The following is a 13132-nucleotide window of genomic DNA, read 5'->3' as shown; positions in this document are numbered from 1 at the left end:
CCATTTCTTTCCGAGGGCCTCTTCAATCTGTCACTGCTCCTCATCACACACACACACACACACGGGTGGTGGTGGTGGTGGGGGGGGGGGGGGGGGGGGGGGGGGGGTCCTAATATAACGAAGTTAACAATAGCAGCAACCACCCAGTCACATACCAGCACCATTATGTTGCTCTCCTGGGGCCCGTTTCACAAAGCAGGTTCAACAAACTCTGAACCTAACCCTGAACTCTGAGATGGGCAACTCTGAGTTTTCGGTTTTAGAACAGCGGTTTTGAATTAGTTCAATTAACTCTGAGTATGTAAACTCTGAGTTATGCGCGTGCCTGCCGACTCTATAAAGTCATCATCAATGGAGCTCCGATACTACGAGTCACCATGGCAACCGGGAGAGTTATTAGATATTACTGAGTGTTTATGGAGATAATGAGCTCCTCCTGAGAAAGCGGAGCAACGTAACTGCAGCAAAGTAGAGATAGTTGGTGTGGCGGACATTTACGGCCTGACTTAATGTGTATAACTGAATGAAACAGTCGATTGATCTAAAGGTAACTCTTGGGCACCCTGACGGTCTGTGTACAGGGGTCAACATGGGCATCCTGACGGTCTGTGGACAGAGTTCAGCCTGACCGGTTTGTGGACAGGGATCAGCACGGGCACCCTGACCGGTCTGTGGATTGGGGTCAGCATGGGCAGCCCTATACACAACAAAGTGTTCTTACACCTTTCTATCAGAACCAGCATGAAATTCTTCAGCAGTCTGAGCTCCAGTAGCTCGTCAGTTGAATCGGATCACACAGGCCACCCTTCCTCCCAAAAGTGCATCAATGAGTCTTGGCCGTACTGGTTCACTGGTTTTCCTACCTTGGACCACTTTTTATAGGTCCTGCAGACCAGGAACACCCCACAAGAGCTGCAGTTCTGGAGATGATGACGCACTGGTCTAGCATCACAGTCTGGTCCTTGTCAAAGTCGCTCACATCCTTACACTCGCCCTTTTTCCCTGCTTGTATCACTCAACTTTAAATGTACACTTGCTGCCTAATAAACCCCGCCCACTGACGGGTGCCATGGTAACGAGATATACAGGGTTATTCACTCACCCGTCAGTGGTCATGTTATGGCCGATCCGTGTATAAGACGTATAAATAGGTAATGCCTTCTATATTTATATTATATGGGCCTGTATGTGGGTCTCTGTAATGAGCTCATCCTCCCTGTAGGTGGCAGCAGAGGTGTGTTGAAGGCTTCAGAAACTCAGGCTGAAACTGTGAGTTGAAACTATCTTCTGACTTAAATCACAGGACTCCAGATCATGTTTATTTCCTCGAGTATTTTTATTATTATACATTTGAAATGTTCCTCCAATCAAACAGTCTATAGCTGCGCTAAACACATGGCGGACTTATTTCCGGTGTCAATCAGTCCTGCTGTTTCTAATTGGATGGGGAAGCCACCCCCCGCCCCCTCCTCCTCTCCGGTTTATTGTCACTGACAGTCGGATTATTCCCCAGCAGCAGCAGCAGCAGCAGCCTGCTCCCTCCTCCTCCTCCTCCTCCTCTCCCTCTCCGGACGACGATGCGGACTCCAACTACGGATTTATAATCTCGTCGTTTCTTCCTCCTCCGACTCCTCTTCTACGGTAAACCGATGATCGTTTCTCTCAATGTTTGTGCTCGTGCGTCAGCGATGTGGATGACTTGTGTTGTGACGTGAGCGCGCCTCGCTCCCGCTAACGGACTGGAACTTCCATCACAGCTGCTCTTTAATTACACTGCTTTCACTGTCATCAAGGTGATCAAGTCTGGTCGGTCTGTCGGAGCGGTGAAGCTGCTCCGCCTGCCGGGCTCTGCCGGGCTCTGCCGGGTCCTGCCGGGCTCTGCCGGGTCCTGCCGGGTCCTGCCGGGCTCTGCCGGGTCCTGCCGCTCCATGATCAGTGGGAGTGGATTTTGAAAGGCAGCAAACCGCTGCTCGTTGTACCTGTTATTTGGGCGTTTTGTTGCATCACAAACCTGGAAAATTATTATTTAGATTGTATGTAGTAGGCTAGTTTATACAAATTAGTCCAACTTGGTGAAGAGATGTTTTTTTTAATTAGGAAGTGTGTGTGTGTGTGTGTGTGTGTGTGTGTGTGTGTGTGTGTGTGTGTGTGTGTGTGTGTGTGTGTGTGTGTGTTCATGTTCACCCCTTTTACTATATGAAAACATCCTGTAACACTCCCGGTCTACAACACCTGAGGGGTATTCCATCAAACTCGCTAAGTGCAAAACCGGGCTAATTTCGATAAGGCTCGCTACCTTTAGCTAGAGTTGCGTTCCATCAACGTGACTTGAGGCACTCTCCGCTAAGTAACCATGGGAATTTATCCGACCAAACTAGCCTGCCCCGGGGCAGGCTAACCATCAGGCTTACTTTAGTGGGGGTTTCAGAGAAGTCCGTCTGTCGGAAACAACTGTACCAGCAGAAGGTTCCGCCAAGCCTCGTGATTTCATCACGTCAAAGACCACAAATTACCAAAATTACATATATGAAGTACAAACAGACTATATTTTCATCAAGCGTCTAAAAATACATGCTTGCAATTAAAAAAATATGAATAAATCGTTTATTTTGTTTAAAACCAACTGGCCATATCGTTATCTAAAGCCCCCAGTTGGGTGAGTGGTGATGCTCCTGCCCCTGGATGTGGGCATCGCAGGTTCACATCCCGGCGAGGACATCTCATCTGTGTGTTTTTTTTTGTTTTTTTGCTTGTATAATTGTCTTTAGATCAGAGAACTAGACCAACATTTTACCTTAACTATGATAAATATGTCATACAATTTCCCCAGAACCCAAAAACATGATAGGCATAAAGATGTTATTATTAATAGCATGTATATCCCAATGACAAAGGCATTGCTGCATGCAATTTACAGCCACATAAATTCCTTTCAGGTGAGTTCATTAATAGGTTCATTGAATGTATTCATTAAATTGTTGCGATAAATGAGTTGGTCAATGTAGATGCATTTACTAGGCCTATCTAAAAAAAAGATAGAAAAAGAGAGAGAGAGAGAGAGAGAGAGAGAGTTCTGGCCAAAGAAAGAAGTTTCACAATGTTCCCTAGTCGGGAATTGAACCCTGGCCGTCCGCGTGTAAAGCCGGCACGTTACCTCTACACTATCCTCACGTTAGAGAAATCGTAGTCAGTGTTATATTAGAACATGTTACTCTTAACGGTACTTCCGTATTTAATCGCTCGGCAATTCTTGCCCAAGCAGACTCGCGATTTTTATTTATCACTACAGTATTCCCTTTATTGGTTATGATGGGTTTGTACTCCTCATACAGTTCCATCAATATTTTTTGCGCTGGTCTTTTTCTCGATGATTCGACATTCACGGTTCTGGTCTGGCTTCATATCCCGTGAACGTGCGTAACACAAGACAACGTTAGCCTGGCTTGAATAAGCCTCAACAAGGCGCGGCTGAAATGCGTTAATGGAACGGGTTTAGCCGCAAGTGGAAGTTGGCGTTAGTTCTAACCAGGCTTAACCAGGTAAGCGCCGCTTTAATTAGCGAGTTTGGTGGAATACCCCTCCGGACCCCCAGTCTACAACAACCCCCAACCACTGTGTGTGAGAGTGTGTGAGAGTGTGTGAGAGTGTGTGAGAGTGTGTGTGTGTGTGTGTCTGTGTGTGTGTGAGTGTGTGAGTGTGTGTGTGTGTGTGAGTGAGTGAGTGAGTGAGTGAGTGAGTGAGTGAGTGTGTGTGTGTGTGTGTGAGTGAGAGAGAGAGAGAGAGGGGTGAGTTCCTGTAAAGTATTTCCAGAGAAAACTATGTCAAATTATAATTTCAAGAAGCATACTTTAAAAGTAATGGTCTATTTATAGGGAAGACGGGGAAGACGGGGGGGGCTGCGTGCCATCACATGAACAGAAACATTATGGACACTGAACAACATATCAACCCTCTGAATATTTCCAACACGCAACTTTATCATACACAGTATTTGTAATATGGTAAATAGAGAGGCGCTGAGTGAATGGAAGGATGAGATGGAGCACAGATCGATGAGAAGACAAAAACAGACCTGCAAACTACAAACAGGTCTGGAGAGGCAGTGGGAGGCAGGTGCTTTTAAAGAGGTGAGTTTGAGGTTGAGTTTTAAAAAGAGCGAGACCGAGTCGAATAGTCTTTTTTGCTTAGGAAGGTTCCTAACTGAAGAAGTGACCCGGAAGTAAACAAGTGGCCGCCATGATAAGAGCTGTTCGGATTCTCTAAATGCAAAGGAAAGGAGCTCCAATGCTTCCTTTCAGAGCTCCTTTAGCATAGGATGCAACGGACCTTCCTATGCCATAGGAAAGGAGATTACACCGACCCACAATTCTTAGCGAGAGCAACATTTAAAGTGCCGCACACCTCGGCCGTTCATGAAAACAAACAATATGTGTATTTACATATTTAACAATGACTTTAATGCAGACACATAGTAATTGGAATAGTGATGATAAATGTGTGGACAGTGATAATAATTGAATGGTATTTTTTTATTTATTTCAATCATGTTACAAACGTTTGACAAAAATGAAACTAAAACCACAAATGAAACGTAAATAAAGCAACCGGTCAAACAGGAAGGAGGAGCTGCTGGACCTGAAGCCGGTCAGTGAACCAGCTGTTTATAAAACCAACATGGGGAGAAGTGGACGACGCGTTTTTTGTAGTCCATTATTGTAGTTTCTCCAGCGCAGACGCACGTCAATCTCCGGTGCCGATCATCAGCTGTCAATCATCAGCGGCCGCGTTATAATGACGTATCTTAGTGAAAGTCCGGTCGGATTCTCTGAGCACCGCGGTCGTCTTTTCCTAAATCCTTTTGAGTTCTCCTATCGCCTTTCCTTAACCCCGTGACCTTTTCCCCAGAGGTCAAGGAATAGGAGTTAGGAATAGGAATAGTATTTTTTGACTATTCGACTGCACCCAGTGAGTCTGAGGCCCAATCTCAATGCCCCCCCCCCCCCCCTCCTATAGCTTTAAACCCTGAACCCTCAGGGACTTAACTGAGCCGGGATGTATTCCAGAAAGCAGGCTCAACCAACTCTGAGATGGGCAACTCTTGAGTTTTCGGTTCCAGAACAGCGGTTTTGAATTAGTTCAATCAACTCTTGAGTTACACGCGTGCCTGCTGACTCTACAAAGCCATCATCAATGGAGCTCCGATACTACGAGTCACCATGGCAACCGGGAGAGTTATTAGATATTACTGAGTGTTTATGGAGATAACGAGCTCCTCCTGAGAAAGTGGAGCAACGTAACTGCTAGGGATGCAACGGTACTCGGTAAAATACCGAACCGTTCGGTACGACCTGCACGGGACAATACGCTTTTATGTCCCGCGGGATTTATGTTCTAATAATGTTGCATTGGGCTTTACTGTTACACAGGCGTGTGTGTGCCTTTAAGGCAGGAGGCCCGCCCCCGCAACCAACCTATCACACTTTGGCCGGTTGGCTGCAGCTCATAGAAGCAGGAAATGAAAGAAAACAAGCAGGCATGGCTAGCGGTAGCGGAGAAGTTGAGAGAGAACAGTTTGAAGAAGCACCAGGTTTATTCAAATAGTCGGTGTGGGAGCATTTTGGTTTTGCTGTTGAATACACCGACGAGGGAGTGAAAACAGAAACAGAAACTCCACAGTCTGTAAACGCTGCTTGAGACATGTCCCGTACTCAAACGGAAACACAAGCAATATGGGCAAGCATCTCCAGCGTAACCATCCTGATATTACGCTTTCTGAACAGAGGACAGTCAAGCGCCCCGGAACGGTAACGGCAGCAAAACAACAACTGTCCATAGAGAATGCTTTTCAACAGACCTACCGTGCCACCTCGGATAAATACAAGAAAATAAACCGAGCAGTGGGAGCGTTTATAGCCAAAGATTTGCAGCCCTTTTCTGTGGTCGAAGATGAGGGGTTTCGCCACTTGGTGAAAACGCTCGACCCGCGTTATGTTGTGCCCAGCCGAACACATTTCAGCAACGTCATAATTCCCGACCTTTTTTTGTTTACATTTTGTGTGTTTTATTTTTTTATACATATTGTATGCTATGGTGTAATAGTAGTAGGCAAGGAAACAAAGGCAAGTCTACAGTACTATTTGAGTTTATTGAAGTGTTGTGCTTGCTAACTAACTGTTTACTTGAAGTATTATGTTATTCAGCACTGGAATTGTTTGGAACTTGTTCTGAGAAGCAAAATAAATAAATCATTTGAGAGAAATGAAATGTCTCTTTATGCACAAAACACATATCGAAACCGTACCGAACCTGTACCGAAATCGTGACACAAAAACCGAGGTACGGACCGTACCGTGAGCCACCTGTACCGTTGCACCCCTAGTAACTGCAGTAAAGTAGATAGTTGGTGTGGCGGACATTTACGGCCTGACTTAATGTGTATAACTGAATGAAACAGTCGATTGGTCTAAAGGTGATAAGTCTTTATGTTCAGCTTTGTAGAACACCTCTGTGGTGTAACGGTTAGCAACGCTGCCTACGTTGCTGCCTAAATCTAAAGAGCTCTGCAAAGAATCTGGACTATGTCCGCGATATGAAATGTCAATAATGAGGATATTGTTTAGATATGTGATTGGTAGGAAAAATGATAATTAAAATCCTCTCCCGACGTAAAGCTGCTAGAATCACGTTTATTTCCATATCAATGGTTGACGAGGAAAGGATGGCAACTTTTTTTCAGAGTTGGTTCAGATTCCAGAAAAAGACATGTAGGAGAAACTCAGGGTTTGTTGAACCTAACCTGCCAGCGAGCAGGTTAGGTTCACAGAGTCAGTTACCATGGTAACTGACCTAAAGGTTGAGTTACCTCTCTTTCTGGAACGGAAAACTCAGAGTATCCTCTTCTCAAACCTACTTTCTGGGCCCCTGTTCCAGAACAGCTGTTCTGAATTAGTGAAACCAACTCTTGAGTTATGCCTGTCAACTTTACAAAGCCATCGTCAATGGAGCTCCGATACAAGTCACCAGCCTGAAAATTAAGGATAAGAATATATTATAATCATATTTCACATATTAAGCAGAGTAAATATAAGCATCTATTTCAACACAGAAATGTCCCTAAACATTTCAGAAAACTCCCGTTCAGAAAAAGTCTAAAGAGCTCTGCAAAGAATCTGGTCGCGGATTATATTGCGATATTTAAAAAAAAAAAAAGCAGTAGCTAAGATTCTGCCCTAAGGTTCTGGCCCCCCAAGGTGCTCAGGTGGCCAGTGGGGGAGTGATGAGGAGGTCTATGAGGGTTGATGTCTGATCTATTGCAACTAGAGTTGGGCCGATTTCTGGTTCCAGCGGTCTGGTTCGGTGTACTTAGCTAAAGTTATGACACGTTCTGGGAAATTAAAATCATCAGCGACCTGTGTCACAGCGCTAAATCCAACTTGTATTGCATTAGTAATAAGATTAAGTATTAAGATAATACTGTGTTTATTAAAAACCAGACTGCTGCGAGTGTCTGTGGCGGGTGGGGCGTAAACTGTTTATCACTGGGTGCCATGCTGCGGTGCGAGCCAAGGCCTGCATGACAGAGATCACATTTCATTCGAGGTGGGGGGGATGCCCACGCCGAACCTTATGTTTGTTTACTTACGTGGGCGACGCACCACCAGAACAGTTAATGAGCGAGAACACAGATCCGAGGGAAGATAGAACGATGGTAGCTGCTCGTACAAGGCCGCCGTTGTATCATCTGCATGTTTATGATGCACAGTGACTTCGCATGTATTTTTGTTATTTTTTAAATATTTTTTGAGGCACAATGTGTGTGTGTCCAGTTTAGTCAGGAAGCTCTGGGACAAGAGTCTCCAACAGTTTACAATTAGCAGCAACTGTCAAGAGGTGGTATCCTATCACAGTACCAGGATATCTCTGTCTAATCTGTCTCTCTCTCTCTCTCTATATATATATATGTGTATATATATGTCTATCACAGTACCACGCTGGAATCCACTGAGCTCCTGAGAGCTACCCATTCTTTCACACATGTTTGCATGTCGAGCTGCTGCTTTTATACACCATGGAAGTGATTGAAACACCTGATTTATGTTATTTGGATGGGTGAGTGAATACCTTTGGCGATATAGTACATATATAAAATCTTCTATCTTTCCACACTCAAGCCCATTTCAGCACCCAAAAAAACAATAATAAAATGTCTTTTGAAATAACCCAAATTTTGTGTTGTATCGGTGATATAAACCATTGTTGAGGCCTCTTAATGAAGACAGCAACACAACTCAGCTCACAGGTAGACAACGGCAACAAAATGTGGCCTATGAAATAATGAATCAGCAGCATCATGACGAGCCTGGTGGCATCCAGACTCATCTGTTGAATAATGGAAGCATTGTTCATAGGAGCAGAGGGGACAGAAAACCAAATGTTTTCCACCAAATGGCCTCTTACGTAAGCTCTTTTATCTTCATGTTCTCGCTCTTGTTTTCCCTCGTCGTTACAGAAATTGAGGTCAGCGTTAATTGAAATTCAGACACCTATTAATTAGTGAGAGGATTGCTCTTTCTCCCCCTCTCTCTTCTTTCTGTCTCTTGTTGAATCTCTTTGTATTGACCATCTCATAACTTCCCTCTCGTCACTCTGATTCCCTCACATTCCAGCCTTTCTTAATGATTGCTCAAGGGTTGGGGTAGCCATTTGACACGCAGCTTTGAACGGCCGCTGTCTGTGGGGAGTTTCCCAAGTCTAGAGCTGTCCCAAATGATTATTTTTCAAACGATTAATCTAGTGATTAATTTTTTCCATTATTTGACTTATCTAACAATTATTTTTTTCAATTAATCTAACAATTTATTTTTCAGTTATCGATTATTTCACATTACTTGATCAATGTAACAATTCATATGGATATCAAAATATTTCTTGTTAACATTTCAATATTCAAACATTTCTTTAACATGGAACTTGGCACAAACTAATGAGACCCACAACTGCTTAGTGCAATGTACTGTTATGAAACTCAAATATAACAGGTACTTATTAAAGAGGGAGACATCCCAACAGTTTCTTCTTCTGATACTTTTTATTAGCCTATTATTATTATTATTATTATTATTATTAGGGTCATTCCATGTGAAAGCAGCCAATATCGGGGTACCATGTACATGACACCTCTCAGATTTTGCTGAAAAGCGGTGAAAATATGCCTTATGTTACCCAACAAGGGAATCTGAAGTTTCAGGCCAATATCTCAAACGGTTTGCCCGTGGCGTCCATTTGAATTTAAAGTGAATTTCATTCTGAAAGCAGAATCAACATTCCTTAATGTTTGGGTGCAAAATTATTTTTCACTTTTTGGGTGCTCCTAGCACCAAAATGAATGATCACATTTATTCTAAACAGGATTATTTGTTATATGTGGGACCTTTGCTCTTGCCAAAATGAATTTGAAGGGTATGGTACCACTGGTGGGGGTTTTATGGGGGTCCAAAAACCCTCCCGGGCAGAGGTGACTCTTTTGGAACCCCATATTTGGACCCCCAAATGACCACGTGGGTGATTGATGATCCTAATGGGATTTATACCAGATAAAGATACATATTTGTTCTTTCTTTTAATGAAATAAAACCTTTGACTATGAAGCTCCATCATATGAATTTTATTCTTCAAAATGCACGATTTTGGACATTTTTCCCAGAAGTCTGGAATGTAGATCAGGGAGAATTTAGTGATGATAAAGCATGAATATAGTGGAAATAACTTAGTATTATGCTCAGTGATGGCAAACAAATATTAAGACTGCTGGCCATTAATGTCCTGAAAATCACAAATGAACCCCTTATCCCCGATGAAAGAGACCCGCCTGTGACAAGCGACTTGCAGCACGAGCAAGTCTGCAGGCCACTGATGCAAACCACATTCTGACACCAATGGAGATGTTTCAATGGGCAAAAGAAAACATTAAGAACATTACATTCTTTTGTTAGTGCAGAAAATATTAAAAAACACGAGGAAGAAAATCTGAGAGGTGTCATGTACATGGGTGGCTGAGTTGGCATGGAATGACCCATTATTATTATTAATAAATATTAGGGCTGTCAAAGTTAACGCGTTAATAACGCGTTAACGCAACATCCTCTTAACGCCGTTAATTTTTTTAACGCGCGATTAACGCTCGGTATTTAAAAAAAAAAAAACGCGCATTGTATGATTTATGGCCGTCGGTGGCACCTGTAGTCTTGATCCAGAGGGAAGGTGCCTGTCCACAGCCAGCGGTGTTTCCCCGCGTCCCATTCATTGTCTATGTGAAAAGCCGTGCAATGCATTCTGTGGGCGTTGCGGCGAATGTCGAGAGACGGCGCGCGAGTTGGCCGCTCCTCATTTGCCTAAAGTATAAGTCGAATCTACTTTATGCTAATCAGAGGCGCCGGGCTCGACTCGCCGCCTCGGGAACGCTCGCGAACGCTCGCAAAAATGTGTTGTTTAAAGGAGAGCGCCTGTCAATCATCCTCTAGTGGCAGCCCACCAAGCGTGCAATACTGGGAAGCGGCGCGTCCACACGCGTTTAAAATCGATTTGTGAACGGCAAATTCACCTTCAAAAGACTGCCAGATGGTTCAGTCGATAAGACCAAAGTCATCTGCGCGTACTGTGGGTATGAAATGAGCTACCATAGAAGCACGTCCAGTCTGAGATATCACTTGCAAGCCAATGCACTTATATCCTAACTGTACTTATCTCCTGTTACACTATCTCCTGTGACATGTTCACTTTAATTGTTTGTGATATATTCTTATAACCCTGTTTTGATCCCATGTTTTGGTAAGGGGATATTTGAAGTGTTAAATAAACATTTTCATAAATCAAGTATATTTGCCCTTATGTTGTTAAAAGTATTAAGAATATGAAAAAAATACATTAAGGTACATTTAGAAGAAGAAAAAAAAATGTGCCAAAAAATGTGATTAATTTGCGATTAATCGCGAGTTAACTATGGACAAAATGCGATTAATCGCGATTAAAAAAATCAATCTTTTGACAGCCCTAATAAATATATAATAAATTCAATTAATAAATTAATATCAAAGGTATGGCAAACGTCTTTGAAAGATTGGGTCTCACACGAATTAACACATTCATTCCCTATCAATTATTCACAATAAAATTACGGCCTGTTATTTTAAAGCTTAGTATCCAGAACGCTGCAGCACGCCTCGTCTTCAATCTACCCAAATTCTCCCATGTGACCCCCCTCCTCCGTGACCTCCACTGGCTCCCTGTTGCAGCACGCATCCAATTCAAGACGATGACACTGGCCTTCAGGGCCATCAATGGAACGGCACCCATCTACCTTCAAACACTGGTCAAACCTCATGCCCCGAAGCGAGCACTTCGCTCCTCTACTTCAGCTGGCCGGCTGGTACCACCATCGCTGAAATCCAACAAATGTCGCTCAGCAAAGTCCAGACTCTTCTCTGTTCTAGTCCTCAGTGGTGGAACGAACTCCCGACCAATGTCAGGACAGCTGAGTTCAGACTTCACCTCGACTCTGCATAGCATGACCCACTAACAATTTATATAGTTGATGGAGCCGGCTGATGATTCATCCAAATAGTGCAAATACATGGTCAGGCTGCTGAAATGCCTGTCAGCTTGTCGGCCAATTAGTTAATGAATGGAACTCTAATGGACTGAGAGACTAAGACTAAAGCACATAACTAGTGACTTGGTTGTGAGTTAAGCTGCTGTTTTTTAGCTAGTCGTGTTGCTGATTGCATTATTTTAAAGGTCCAGGGAACTAAAAACATAAGTCATTCATTATATGTTAGCAGGAGTAGTTTATTTAGGTCCTTATGAGCAAGGAATGCACATAAAAAAACAACAATGAGGCATTAAATAAAATGGTAAAACCAAATCGATACAACTATCCTTGGAGAGAAGTTGGAACCAGAGAAAGTAACTTCAACAAGTAATCCATTATTAAAATAGTTACCATCAATTTTGTGTGATCGGACCTCTCAGCTAATCTTTAGCTTATCATTAGTAGTTTAATTAGGTCATCCGTGTTTAAATAGTCCCATGAAGCAACAATAATAATTAATATCAGTTCTTTCGGGGAAAATCATTAAACTAAGAGTCCTAAAGTTGGGTTCTACATAAACTAATCCTGTTCTGGGTTCCTCGGTCGGCCTGTCTGTTGGTCTTAAATATGTCATGATGATGTTGGCGTGATGTTGCCCCGTGGAAAAGCAACCCCAGTAATTTTTCTGTTTTATTGCTTTTTCTTTATTCGGTGTTGTGAAATCCTGTCCTCTGGTTATAGTTGACAAATGCATCATCATCTCTTTCTTTTTTTATATTAACTATTTCTTTTATCTATTCTTTCTTTTTCCAAGTTCCTTTGGTTCCGAGTCCAGTCGTGTCCAGCGAAAGCAGCTGCCTCAGTCACGACAAAGACACTTTTGATGGTATTTAGTTTGGATGGTTGCTAATGGATGCAAAGACTTGATAGCATCTGAAGGAAGGCAGAGAGAAAGGTAGAGAGCCTCTTATGCTAATGCACTTAAAGTCTCCAGAGGAAGCCGGGGAGGGGAGGCCGAGAGGGGGATGGAGACGCTGGTGAGACAGGAAGGAGGGAGACAGCAGAGCTGTGTGTCTGTGGGGAGATGAGGATAAAACCACTGCCGGGATGAGGATTAGAGAGGAGAATAAGAGGAGTGAGTAAAGGTGGTGGCAGTCATCAGATAGTGAAGGTTGGAGGTTAATAACAGAAGGTTATGACGAGTGATGTTGGAGATGTAATCTGGTTCCAGCAGAAGGGGGTCCAGTTTAGTCCGGTTGAACTGAACCCTGGATCGTTCACCAACATCGTGTGAACGAAACAACTGCTCTCTGGTCTGCCTTGAAGGAAGTCTGATCTGGTCTTCGTTTCTGGACCAAGCCCAGAGAGTGTAGCATTTGTGTCATTTCATTGGTTAAAAAAGACTATAGCTTTTCCTGTTTTGCTGACTGGTAAACTAGTAGCCTATTTGCATATTTTCTACCACAGATTTTGATGACCTTACTTTGTCAAACCACAGATGAGACATATTAGCTAACTAATGGGCTACCTAGCACACCCACTAGG

General features: G+C 43.3%; 1 protein-coding gene across 4 annotated transcripts in view; it reads left to right on the top strand.

Annotated features, from left to right (window-relative positions):
- Nucleotides 1–1510: 1510 nt before the first annotated feature.
- pcbp4 (poly(rC) binding protein 4) overlaps nucleotides 1511–13132 on the top strand; it is an 87744-nt gene continuing 76122 nt past the window's right edge. For 3 of the 4 annotated variants that reach the window (XM_084034394.1, XM_084034395.1, XM_084034392.1), the window contains exon 1: nucleotides 1511–1641. The gene's annotated coding sequence lies outside the window, so the exon portion shown is untranslated. Of the gene's footprint in view, nucleotides 1642–4021; nucleotides 4128–13132 lie in introns of those variants that run through there. The other variant, XM_084034393.1, reaches the window with a different exon arrangement.

Source organism: Eutrigla gurnardus, assembly GCF_963514095.1.
Source record: "Eutrigla gurnardus genome assembly, chromosome: 2".
Lineage (NCBI taxonomy): Eukaryota > Metazoa > Chordata > Actinopteri > Perciformes > Triglidae > Eutrigla > Eutrigla gurnardus.
Note: the sequence above shows the minus strand (reverse complement) of the source record. Positions and strands in the feature narration are given on the sequence as shown.